This window comes from Petaurus breviceps, unplaced genomic scaffold (genome assembly GCF_028583685.1).
Source record: "Petaurus breviceps papuanus isolate PSGF00001 unplaced genomic scaffold, PetGlider_PUasm1.0 140, whole genome shotgun sequence".
NCBI lineage: Eukaryota > Metazoa > Chordata > Mammalia > Diprotodontia > Petauridae > Petaurus > Petaurus breviceps.
The window spans coordinates 16803722-16817704 of record NW_027185698.1 but is presented as its reverse complement, the minus strand read 5'-3'; the positions used below and the strand labels follow the sequence as shown (position 1 = coordinate 16817704).

General features: G+C 38.6%; 1 pseudogene; it reads left to right on the top strand.

Moving 5' to 3' along the window:
• Positions 1 to 12117, top strand: part of LOC138151395 (glyceraldehyde-3-phosphate dehydrogenase pseudogene) — a 45030-nt pseudogene extending 32913 nt beyond the window's left edge.
• The last annotated feature ends 1866 nt before the right edge of the window (positions 12118 to 13983 follow it).

The window sequence follows — 13983 nt, the reverse complement described above, 5'->3', positions numbered from 1 at the left end:
ATTTGGAAATCACATTTTGGGTGATGTTTTCCTCTTAATAATTTGCACTGTGGAAATGCTTCCTGTGCTAGATGTTGGCCATAATATTTTCTACAGGAGTAAGAAAATTAAAATGTAGTCTAGTAGTTAAGACTATAAATAGTAAGCTACAATAGGTCTAATCAGAGACATAACTAGGAATTTTTTTCCCCTGGGGTAAAAATTGTTCAAGTCTAGGATGGCTAGAAGCAGTGGCAAAGAATACAATCCAACCATGAGTATTGCTACACTATGAGAGGGGGAATCTGGCTTTCATCTATCCCTATGGGCTCTAGGATGGATAGGGGTGAGGGCATGGGAAAGTAGACCCAGGTTAGAAGAGTATCGTGGCAATAAAATGTTAGAGGTGATAGCATGCCACACATGATAGTGTAGATTGGTAGAAGACTGCAAGGTGAAGTGAGGGAATGGCATTTTTATTCAGTTTTTTTCAGTTATGTCCTACTCTTTGTGACTCCATTTGGGGTTTGCTTGATAAAGATACTGAAGTGGTTTGTCATTTCCTTCTCCAGTTCATTCCACACTTGAGGAAACAGGAGGCAAAGTTAAGTGACTTGTCTAGGGTCACACAACTAAGAAGTGTCTGAGGCCAGATTGAGCTCAGGAAGAGGAATCTTCTTGACCCCAGGCCCGGTTTCCTATCCACAGTGCCACCTACCTATTGTGACTGCCCAAGGTTCATAAAAGTAATCACGAGCAGAAGCAGAATTCAAGCCCAAATCCACCTACCTCACCATCTGTGTTCTTTCCACTACAACGTATACACAATGATAGAGAAAGCTATTTTTAAAGCAGAACATGATTGATCAATTGCCAAGTGAATGGTTCAGGCAATAAGTTCTGTAGGAATTGAAAGGAGGGAGGGATGACAATGGGCTAAACTGGTTTGAAAAGTTTTCACAGAGGTGGAAAAATCCCAACTAGGTCTTGAAGAATGAATGGCAGTGTCTCCTAAAGGCAAACATTCATCTTACTCTTGCATGCATCACAGAGAGTTTCAGAAATTATTTGGGGAGAGTAAAGGCTGGGTAGTAATATATGAACACCTTATCTTTAACACTTCATCCATCATTTTAAAAAGTCTGAGGCTACTGCTCTAAAACAGCTTTAGAGCCAATAAAAGGCCATTTTTAGAGCCTATGTGCAATAGGCTTCTTGGCTTTGAATTAAGTGGCTGAAGTTCAACCTGAATAAGGTAGACTGATGCTCATTAGTAAAGTTGCCAGTTCTCTAGGCGCTAATTCTATGAGGCTCGATTAGCATTTGTTCCACACTCAAGTTCAGTGGTTTAAAAAAAAATGGGTAGAGGCAAGTGGACGAATAGAGCCACTGGAGGGTAATTCACTGAAGCATATGAAGCCTTTAGTCTCTGCACTGCAAAGATTTAGTACTAAAAAGCTGCAATGAGGTCTCTTGTTCCTAAAATTCATTACTGCAATAAAATACACCACAGCATTTTCATAAGCTATTAAAACAAACATTTAAAAGTAAAGCACATTTGATATCTAGAACCCATACAAGATTATATTTTTCCATGTGTTTGCTAACAAAGAAAATCTGTTCATTTGCAATTGGTCTCCCTGTCACTGAATAAAATTAGCACATTCTCTAGAGCCCTAAAACAATAAATTATTATTTCTCAAGTCTTATAATTTATAAATTATGTAGGCTTATATAACAATATGAAATACATATTCTCCTTCTCTCAGTCATTCTGTTACCTTATCAAATGTTGATTTAGTATTAGTCAAAAGATATAGGGTCAGCTCCAATTTTCCTGTTAGTAAAAGTCAAGTGCACTGGGGTTCATGATATATCTTTGGGGTTAAGAGGTAATCTGAAGGTCTGGCAAGAACCTAACAGTGAGAGACAAAGAAGCAGACTAGGAGCATCCAAGAAAAGATGAAGTTATGGAGAGAAATCAGAAATCAGCTGAAGTGTAGGTAATATAAGTGATGTAAGAATACCAACAGTTTTTTGTGAACTTTGGGGGTCACCAGTGTATTGTCTTGAATTATTTCAGTCTTTGAGGAAATGGGAATAAAACCTCTACTTGCTTTATATTTCCATTGGTAACAGGGAAGAGATATTAGTTAACCAATGATTATATAGGAATGTGGACAGATCATCCCAAAAGTCAGAACATTCTTGATTAACAGTTCTTAAATACAGAGAGTGTGGCAATTTGGGTGTATGTCTAGAATTATAGGACAAAGATCACAAACTCCACTCTAACCCTCCTGTAATACTAAAGGATAAATTCTATCTCTTTGGTGCTAACTACCAAGGACATGATGAAAACTGAAAAGTATTTACTGACCCCAACCAGAATGTCAAGTGGTTATGGGGGAGCCCCATCTGAGAAGGAAACAGAATAGTGAAAATGTCAGACTTGACTTGAGGAATTCTTGCTGTACTGCTTAAATGCAATTGTTTGTCTAACTCACAAAAGGGCTAAAAGAGTGCTGGGGCTGTGGGCTGGCTTACAAAAACACTACAAGGCTCCCTAAGGAGCAGGAAACTTCAGAGTAGCTATGATTCCGCAGAGAAACCACTGGAGTAGAGTAATATGGTAAGGCCTGTGCTTTAGGAAAATCACTTTAGCAGCTGTGTGAAAGATAGGCTGGAGAGGGGAAAAAAGCCTGAGGGGCCAATTAAGAAACCACTGCAATAGTCCAGGTGTGTGATAATAAAGGACTCTCTTGAGATGATTGCTGTGTTACTAGTTCAAACTTATCAAATTGGCTAACATGACAAAAAAGGAAAATGATAAATGCTGGAGGAGACGTGGAAAAATAGGGACACTAATGCACTGTTGGTGGAGTTGTAAACTGGTCCGACCATTCTGGAGAACAACTTGGACTTAATGCTCAAAAGGCTATGAAACTATGCATACCCTTTGACCCACAAATATCACTACTATATCTGTATCCCAAAGAGACCAAAGAAAAAGAGAAAGGATCTATATATACAAAGATCTTTATACAATTGTAGCAGCAAGCACCCTAGCATATCCAGGATGGCTGCTGGCACAGGTTCTTAGATCTGCTTTTCTAAAAGAAAGCAACTCAAAATGGGTTAACAATCTTCCTTTAATCAAACATATGTCATTTACCTAGTTCAGGGGGAAAAGGTCAGCACCCCAAACTTCAGAGAATACAGACAGAAGTTAACAAGCAGACAAAATATACAGACAGAGAAACAGATCAGCAGACAGGCTTCTAACTGTCTGACCATTATATCCATACCTAGTCAGTTACCAGAGAGGGAAGCACCAGCATCTGGGTTTTCAAAGCTGGGGGGCTCAATGGCTGCCCAGAGTCTCATCTGGCCAAATCATATAACTCTTCCCAAAGTGAGCCCCAAAGCAAAACCTCACATCAGGGTATATATAGCCTTCTCCTGCCTCAGAGAATGTAACAACCCTCTTGACCCACTGCTCAATCACAAAGTAACAAGGTGTGGGCATTCCTGAAAAAACAAGCTTCCTGCCACAGGCTCCATATGACCATATTCAGCCTATTAGGGGGCAGAGTATATTTTCAAATCAGGGAAGATTCTCAGAATCACTTAAACCTATCAAAGGGCCAACAGGCAGGGAAGATCTTCATATTCCCATTCCCATAACAACAATCTATTTTTGTGGTGGCAAAAAATTGGAAATTGAGGGGATGTCTATGAGTTGGGGAATAGTTGAACAAGTTCTGGTATATGATTGTGATGGAATACTATTGTGCTATAAGAAATGAACAGTATGTTTTCAGAAAAGCCTGGGAAGACTTATATGAACTAATGCAAAGTGAAATGAGCAGAACCAGAATAACATTGTACACAGTAACAGCAATATTATAAAAATGATCAACTGTGAAAGACTGAACTATTCTGATCAAGACAATGATTCAAGACAATTCCAAAAGGCCTATGATGAAAAATGTTATCTACCTCCAGAGAGAATTGATGAACTCTAAACACAGATTGATGCTCATTCTTTTCACTTTTTCTGACTTTTTTTTTGCAATATGGCTAATATGGAATTATGTTTTGCATGACTTCACATGTATAATGGATATCACATTGTTCAATGGGAGGGGTAGGGGCTGGAGAAAGGGAGAGATTTGGAACTCAAATTTTTAAAAATGAATGTTAAAAAACAATAATAGCTATGTGAAAAGTCAGGTAACAAATGTGAGAGATATTGTGGAGGTAGAAATGTTAAGATCTGGCATGTGAATTAGAGTAAGGAATTGAAGATAATGTCTAGATTAGAAACTGAGAAACTGCAGGAATGCTAGTGACCTTGAGAGAAATTAGGAAAGTCAGGAGAAGGATGGGGGAATATTTGGCAGTGTAATTCTATATTGGACATGTTGAGTTTGAACTGTCTCTATGACATCCAGCTCCAAACATCCAATAAGTGAGTTGAGACCTTAATGAGAGAATTTTTCTTTAAAACCAGGGTTACCCAGAATCTAGGAATCTCTGAATCCAGATACCCAAGTAGATTCCAGGCTTCAGAAAGTCCAGGAGACTCTTTGCCTTAGGTCAGGAGACAGTGAGGAAGGATGTTTAGAAAGTACTGTACTAGAAGGAAAAAGCCCTGGGGCCAAGGCTCAGTTTCTTTGTACTGGTTCCAAAAAGGAATTTGTTTCTTCCAGGAAACTGATAAATGTCATCAAAGTCTTAAGGCCTCAGGCAAAAACTTTAAGACTGAGCAGAAGCCCTGGATTTGAGTTAGATCAAAGCTTCTTAATTTCTGTGTGCCCTGGACCCCTTTGGCAGTCTGGTGAAGCCTGTGGATTTATTTTCAATAATTTATAATTGAAGAAAATGCTAAATTTCAATTAAAGTTTAGTGAAAACAAAGAGGATTTTTTTTCCCATACAAGTTTATGGACACCTTGAAACCCTTCCACAGGCTCATGGACCCAGATTAAGAACCTCTAAATTAGATGAAATATGTCAAAATAAACATTAAGAATATTTCTATTTTTTTTTTATCCATTCACGAATTTAAATGCTAAGATGCTTATGGTTTTTTTTTTCTTTTTTTTAACCAGAGGTATGATTTCGTCAATAGTGAGCTCAGACAAGGCTTAACTCTGCAAAAAGCAGATCAGCACATTCTCTGCAACATACAGGTGTTTATGGTAAATGTTGTTATTTTTGATTTTACTAAAATAAGAGTTTAGCTACATTTAAGGGTCAAATAACTGCTAACTCCTAGCCTGTGACTTACTGAGAGGAGTTTTGTTCTTCGAATGAACTATATTTCTATTAGTATGTCGAGCCAATCTGGTGAAGCTTTAAACTGAAGGAGATTAATTGGTACCTCCCAGACCTTGATTTTCTATGTCGTTTTTCATGAAGGGCACCACAGGTCTAGTGGAAAGGTAGGATTTGGGGGGAAATAGCCACCTTCTATGTTTGTTCTGGGAATGGAAACCATATATTCTGGTTCTCTGACTTCACCAGTCCATCCAACTAAAAGTCCTTTAATCTTCATATATTTTTAAAGCAAAAAATTTTCGTCTTTTTTTTCTTCTCAGCAGTACTTTCCAACTATGAACTATGGTCTACTAGGGGAAGGAGGCAGAAAATTAAAAAAAAAAAAAAAGGAAACTGATAATTCAATAAATAAATGTTTTTGCTTCAAATATCCAGATGAGTGGAAAATTTGTGTATAATAAAACATGACTTTCCTCTCTGTCTAGAAGAGTGCTTCTCAAAGTGTAGTCCAAGGATGTTTATGACTGTCAATTTTATTTCTGGCATGAATTAATAATTTATTCATGATATTTAATAAAAACCAGACATTGCCTCACTGGTGTCTCATCAAAGGTAGTGCCATTCATCCATTAATTCAAGTGGCAGTTTTATTCATGGTAAAAACTGGGACAAATGATCTGAAAGGTCCATAGTACTCAGACTAGAAAAGTTAAAAAACCACTGTTCTAGGCAGCACAAGTAAAACCCCATCTAGGAACAGAAAATATTTCCAGAATATCCTCTCTACCTCATCTGTGTGTGTGTGTGTGTGTGTGTGTGTATGTATCTGTCTACAGAAAAGATTATATCTCTGAAAGCCAGAAGAAATTCATTCACTCATTTATTCACTCAACAACTCTATTAAACCTAAATATATCGTAGGTGTGTGGTGGAGATATAAAGGTAATTAAGACAGCCTTTTTAGAGTCATGAGTTGACCCTTCATGCATGGACTTTTGGCCATAAGTGTTGCCTACATGTACTCCTCATGTCCATGAGTGTTCCCTTTGTGTATTCACTCTTCCCACTGATGGTGAATCTATTTGTGAGAGAATGTGTCCTAGATTTATGGAGAAGGGACATGTTTTATTACTTCTTTCTTTACTATGGTAAAGAATGCCTTTTTTTTAACTAATTTTATCCTTTGGATGATTATTAAAGGTAAACACATCGATGGTGTTCATGGTTTTGGAGAGGATGCAAACCTACAAAGAACTTTGAACATGGGACAGCTTCAGCTGATGAACACACTCTGGAAGCTGGGGTTGGGGGAGGATACCCATAGGAATTACACATACCACACCTCTAAATACTACATACCCTGGGGTACTATATATACCATAACTCTAGTACAGACTGATAAATGCATAAGAATGAGCAAAGAAAGATCACTTCTGATTAATGAAATAGCTTTATGCAAGAGGTGATATTTGAGCTGGCCCTTGAAAGTCAGGCAGGATTTCAAAAAGCAAAGATGGAGGAAAAGAGGACAGACATAAGGCTTTTGAAAATGTAAGTCAGGTAGCTCAAGAGAGAGTTTAGGGCTGGAAATATAGATTTGGAAATAATCCAAACAGTTGGAGCTACAAGAATAAATGAAATTGTCAATGAAGGGAATTTAGGCAGAGGAAAATAGAGGAAGGGGGAGGAGGGAAACAAAGAAAAGGGGGAAAGAGGAAAGGAGAGTGGAGACAGGAAGAAGGATGAATAGAACTTAGCTACCAGTCACCTATTTCCTCTCTAACCACAATAAAAAGCCCTGTCATAGTTGGGCAACAGTACTAGCTTTTACCAAAGCAAAGGATTCTGGTCCTTTTTTAAATCGTTGTGAGTAGAATTGCTATGGGCAGATAATACTATTTTATAATGGCTCTGGGAGGGAAACAATCTTCTTAAATGCCTAAACCCTAAAAACTTTACCCAAGCCTCCTCTATCTCACAGCTATTGGGCATTATTCCTGCTCAGACCCATTTCTTGGTTTTCACGTGGAAATTGCAGATATCTGACCACATAGAAAAGTGAGCCCTATGGCATCCCATTTTGATAAAAATTTGCAAGCTGTGGAATAAGGGAGGCATACAAATCTTTAAACAAAACAAACAGGCAATTATTCAGCTAATTGAGGTGTGAATATTAGCAAATATTTTTACTCAAAATGATCCCAAGGTGAAAGAAATTGGGCAACAATTTCAGTAAGAGTTAGAAATACCATTCACGGTACTGATCAGATATCTTGGACTGAGAATACAGTGGTTCTCAAATGATTTGGTCTTAGGGACTCTTTACACTCTCAAAAATTATTAAGGACCGGGGTGTCCAGGTAGCACAGAGAGTAAGAGCACCGGCTCTGGTGTTGAGAAGACCTTGAGATCGAATCCCGGGCTCAGACACTTAGCACCCACCCAGAAACACCTGGCCGTGTAACCTTGAGCAAGTTACTTAACCCTCATTGCTTGGGGGCAGCCAGGTGGCTCAGCGAGTAAGAGTACCGGCTCCAGTGTCGGGATGACCTGGATCAAATCCGGGCTCTGTAGCGGCAAGCACCCCAAGCGTCCTCAGGGTTTGCTGCCACCACAGGTTCTTGGATCTGCTTTGATAAAGGAAAGCAACTCAAAATGGGTTAACAAGCTTACTTTAATCAGTCAGACATATATCGTTTACCTTGTTCAGGGGAAAAAGGTCAGCACCACAAACTTCAAAATATACAGGCAGAATTATCAAGACAGAAACAGATCAAGTAGACAGCTCTCCAAACTGTCCAGCCATTACATCCATACCCAATCAACATCTGGGTTTCAACATCTGGGTTTTTCAAAGCCGGGGGGGCTCTGGACAATGGCTTCCCAGAATCCAGATCAAATCACAGAACACTTCTCAAAGTGAGCCCCCAAAACAAAGCTACACATCAGGGCTTATATAGCCTTCTCCTGGCTCAGAGAATGTAACAAACTTCTGGACCCACTGGCCAATCAAGAAGTATCTACTGAAAAACAAGCCTCCCACCCCAGGCTCCAGGTGCACTTTAGCCTAAGGGCAGGGAAGATCTTTAAATTTGCATTTCCATTACAGGCTCAGATACTCAGCACCATTCCCAGAAATAATAACTGGCTGTGTAACCTTGAGCAAGTTACTTAACCCCAATTACTTTAAAAAAAAATTATTAAGGACCCCTATCCTCAAGAGCCTTTATATTTTTTGCTTTTGGGGGGGGGGGAAGGCAGGGCAATTGGGGTTAAGTGACTTGCCCAAGGTCACCTGGCTAGTAAGTGTTAAGTGTCTGAGGTCACATTTGAACTCAGGTCCTCCTGACTCTGGGGCCGGTGCTCTATTCACTGCACCACCTAGCTGCCCCAAAGAGTTATTATTTATATAAGTTAAATCTAGTGATATTTACTATATTAGAAATTAAAATTACTCTCTGGGACTCCTAGGGGTCCCAAAACCACCTTTTGAGAACTGCTGACCTAAAGAATTGAGAGCTGGACTAGAAGTGAGGAAGACAGAGTTTCATATTTTCTCTTTGACAGGAGCAACATGACTCTGGGCAAGTCATTTCATTTCACTAAGCTTCAGTTGTCTCATTGATAAAATGGGTACCACAATACCTATAGAACCTACCTCACAGGATAGCAATGAAACTCAAATGCAATCAAACATGTCAAGTGCTAGGTAAATGTTGGCCCTTATTCCTGAAGATACCTGGTAAAAGATGCAGCCACCACAAGACATATTTATGTCCAGGAAGAGTAGCTGATGATTGTGTAGGTATTTGATAATGAGGATAGATGAATTTTATGAATGTTTAAAAACCTGTTCTAATTTTTGACTTTACTATTTCCTCACAACATATATTAACAGACTTGAGTATCACCCCTCTTCCCTCCTTCCTTCCTCTTCCCTCCTGGCATTTATTGAAACTGCAGAACTCACATAAGATTTACTTCTCAAATCTTTATACTGACTAATGGCAAGCTTCTGGGATGATTTTTTAAAATAATTATTGTTTTCTGAAAAATTCACATAATATAGTATGTGACAGATTACCCTAGTCATATTTTTTGATTCACAACGACTAGATACAAATATAAGACAGAGAAGACATCGTATATATTACTAATCAGGGAAGAAAAAGACCTCTCTAATCAATGTCTTGCAAAACCATTAACCAAAGTCCTAAATTGTAGCACATATAATTGAAAAATGAAAATGATCCATCTACCCTTGACAGGATGATCGTCATTCCATAAAAATTCCTTTAATGCATGTGTGGGAGGAAAGGACCAATTGTACTCTCCTATAATTGGCTCAATAACGGTCTCCAAAACTAAAGAACAAAGGTAGCCAACCTGACCGGGGGTAGGGGCCAGAATTTACCAATGTCATTGATAAAAAAGCCAGGATACTCCCCACCCACTCTCAATTTTAATACCCATTTCATTTCTTATAGTGAATATGAACTGACACATTTATAGTATCTGTATTCATTTCTATGTGAAATCTATTTTGTTTTACATATGTGAGTAAAACAAAAAAAAAATCCTCACTACAACTTAGAAATGCTCAAGATACTTATATCCCAAACTTCTCTCAATCTGCAAACCATGATAACCTAGTCCATGGAAAAAGATTGAATTCTTTGATACCTTACCCAGCAACCTTTCTTCCTGTAGAGAAACTACTTATAGATTTTCTTATGTTAAGATAATTGCTCCCCAGGGTTCAAAGTAAGGAAAGAACAGTCAAGTATTGCAAGATGTGAGTGAGGCAGGATGCTGAGCATAAAGTGTTAACCTGGAGGAGTCATAAGAGGGCAAGCCATTGATACAATAGGAAAAGATGAAAAGGAAGGCCTATCACAGTTGACATCTCACTTGAAGATCCAACAAGTAAAGGCTTTAAGATCTAGAATCTACTATTTGGAGATGCCTATCCTACTCATGATAGAATTTACCAAATGCATATATATATATATAAATAATTGCAATGCATTTCCCTAATGATAGTTGGATAGAGTACCCTTTTTTTGTTTCTAAATTGCCATCTAATTTTTAACCTTTCAAAAGACATGATTTAATTTCATAGTATAAATACAATTTTGATGATGTTTTCCTTAACAATGGCTTCAAGGTCCATGCAGGAAGTTTTAAATTTCATGCAGCCCTAAGATACCAGGTTGGCCACCCATATAAAGTACCTTTCTTCCTTCCAGACCCAATACATTGGTTTCCCCCACCAAAAAAAAAGTTTTATTGGCTCCCTATGCTTTTTATTTTTACTTTATTTTTATTCTGATTTTAAACATCAAAAGAAATGGGCACTTTTATACAGACACACAGAAACATTATATATATATATATATATATATATATATATATGTAATATATATATTAGAACAGAAAAAAGAGAATTATACAAGGAACTGAAATTTTTTTATTATATATAGCTTACTTGTGTTTTTTAAACTACATTCATTTCATATTATCACTACCTTATCCCCTGATTTTTTTTTCTGAAATAGAGAACGGTGAAGCAAAACTGACCAATAAAGCAACTACTTCATAATAGAGTATGCCACATGCCACACCTGAAGTCCCTCACCTCTCTCCTGAGAGGAGGGCAGTTTGTTTCATCATTTATTCTCCAGTGCAAGGCTTTTTAATCTATGGACCATGAACTTGTCAAGTTGTTTTTAAAAATGCCTGTATTTCGATATAATTGGTTTCCTTGACAACCCTACATATTTTATTTTATTTATTTAAGGACAATATTCTGGGCTCTCAGCTCTTCTTTCAAGCTTGGTGCCAGGATCCCCTGCTGTAGTCACATCCCTGAGACAAGATGATGAAGGTTGGAGTCAATGGATTTGTTCATATTGGTCACCAGGGTTGCATTCACCTCAGGCAGAGCCATCAATGACCCCTTCATTGACCTCAACTACATGGTTTATATGTTCTAATATGATTCTACCCATGGCAAGTACAAGGACACTGTCATGAATGAGAGGGGAACGCTAGTGATCAATGGAAAATCTACTACCATATTCTAGGAGCATGATCCCACCAATATTGAATAGGAATATGCTGGAGTCAAGTATGCCATAGCATCTACTGGTGTCATTACTACTATGAAAAAGGCCAGGGTTCACTTGAAGGATGGAGCTAAATGGGTCATTATCTCTGCCCCTTCTGCTGATGCCCCTAATTTTGTGATGGGAGTGAATCATGAGAAATGTGATAATATTCTTAAGATCGCCAGTAATGCCTCCTGTACTACAAACTACTTGTTCCTCTTGTTAAGGTTATTCATGACAACTCTGGTATTGTGGAAGGAGTCATTACCACAGTCAATGCCATTACTGCTACCCAGAAGAGGGTAGATGACCCCTCTGGCAAGTTGTGACATGATGGGCATGGTACTGCCCAAAATATTATCCTTGCTTCCCCTGGTGCTGCTAAAGCTATAGGTAAAGACATACCTGAACTGAATGGGAAGCTCCCAGGCATGGCCTTCCATGTTCCTACTCCCAAAGTATCTGTTGTGGATCTGACCTGCCACTTGGAAAAGTCTGCCAAATATGATGATACCAAGAAAACAGTGGAGCGAGAATCAGAGGGACCCTTGAAGAGGGTCTTTGGCTATAAAGAGGACCACTTTGTGTCCTGTGTACTTCACAGCATCACTCACTTTTCTACCTTTAATGCTGGCACTGGTATTGCCCTCCATAACCATTTTGTCAGTCTCGTTTCCTGATATGTCAATGAATACAGTTACAGCAACTGTGATCCCATAGTCTACATGACCTCCAAGAAGTAAAGTAGAAAGCCATGAATCTTCATCCTCAGCCAAAAGGAGGAATTGTACCACTAGGGAGCCCACATGTCTAATCTATTTCCCTATACTGAAGAATCCCATGCCCCATTCACAGCCCTTCTCTCAAAGTACCCCTGAAGGGGGCGGGCGGGGGGGGGGAGGGTTGTTTAAAGCCCTATGTTGTATACCATCAATAAAGTCACCATATTTAGTGGGGAAAAGAAAAACAAAATAAAACAAACCCCCTCCCAAAAAGAAGGACATTATTCTGAACGGGGGTCCCTACACTTCACCAGCCTGCCAAGGGAGTCCATGACACAAAAAAAGGTTAGGAATAATCAATCTTCTCAGCACAGTGAACCCATTACATGGTATTAAACTATTATACTTTGGTTCTAGCAGATTACTCCAACTATACCTTCAAGTATTAGGGAGAGAGAGAGACAGTTCAAGACTGCATGGTTTATAATTAATGGGAACTTTAGTCCATATTTCTAAAGAGGTCTTATCTTAGATGATTATAAGTATGAAGATAAGATGAAAGCTTCAACTTTCTCTCTTTCGGCAATCTGATATCAAAGGGAATGACATGAAGTAAATGCAAACTCACCATGCTCCACAGCCCCAAGATGCTAGAACAAAAGGTTGAACACCTTTCTTCTGTTTTAAAAGAATCTAGTGGTCTGCCTCAGCCAGATTCAAGGGAGGTTTGGAGGATGAGTTGGTTCCTAGGCTGATTCAATGTAAGAAAAGCCTAGACTAATATGAGAAAAAAGGAAAATGTTGGATGTTGGAGGGATTGTAGGAAAAGTGGGACACTAATGCACCATTATGGAGTTGTGAACTGGATCCGATCATTCTGGGGAGCAATTTGGAACTATGTCCAAAGGGCTATAAAACTGTGCACATACCCTTTGATCCAGCAATACCACTGCTAGGTCTATTTCCCAAGGACATACAAAAAAGAGGGAAAGACCTGTTTGTACAAAAAATAAATTGGGGAATGGCAAACTGCTGTATATGACTGTAATGAAATATTATTGTGCCATAAAAAATGACAAGCAGGATGATTTAAGAAAAACCTGAAAAGACTTGCATGAACTGACGCATAGAGAAGTGAACAGAACCAGGAGAATGTTGCACACAGTAACAGCAATATTGCTCAATGAAGAATTCCAAATAACTTAGTTATTCTCAACAATACAATGATTCAAGATAATCCCAGAGGGCTAATGATGAAGCATACTATCTGCCTCCAGAGAAAGAACTGATATTGTTTGAATACAGATGAAAGCATGCTATTTCTCACTTTCTTTCATTTTTTCTTGTTCAAATCTTCTTATACAAAATGACTAATATGGAAATGTTTTACATGATTGCAACAACAAAAAAAAAAGCCTAGAGATCAATCCATTTTACTGTAAAATACCAGGACCAAATGGGATCTGCTAAGGAGTAGATTCAGACTTATCAAACAACCCTAGATTTAGAGCTGCTGCAAAGGTCTTTTCAAAGTCATCTATTTCAATCCTCTCATTTTACACACAAAGAACTGATACTTGGAGGGTTTCAGTGACTTGCCCAGGATCACAGAGACAGTAAGAAGTCAAATCAGGATTTGAATCCAAGTCCTCTGACTCCAAATCTAGCATCCTTTCCATGTACCACACTGTTAGATCTAGATTCTACCCTGTTTCCTTAAGGTTCTCCTCAAGCATGAACCATGTAACCTGGAGTATACTTATGGACCAAGACTTGAGAAGTGGGATCACACTGACCAGCCACTGGGGATTAAAGAATTGGGGACTATACTCTGGGGAATTTGCCCTATACAATTCAGTGCTTAGTTGGACACTACTGCATTTTGAG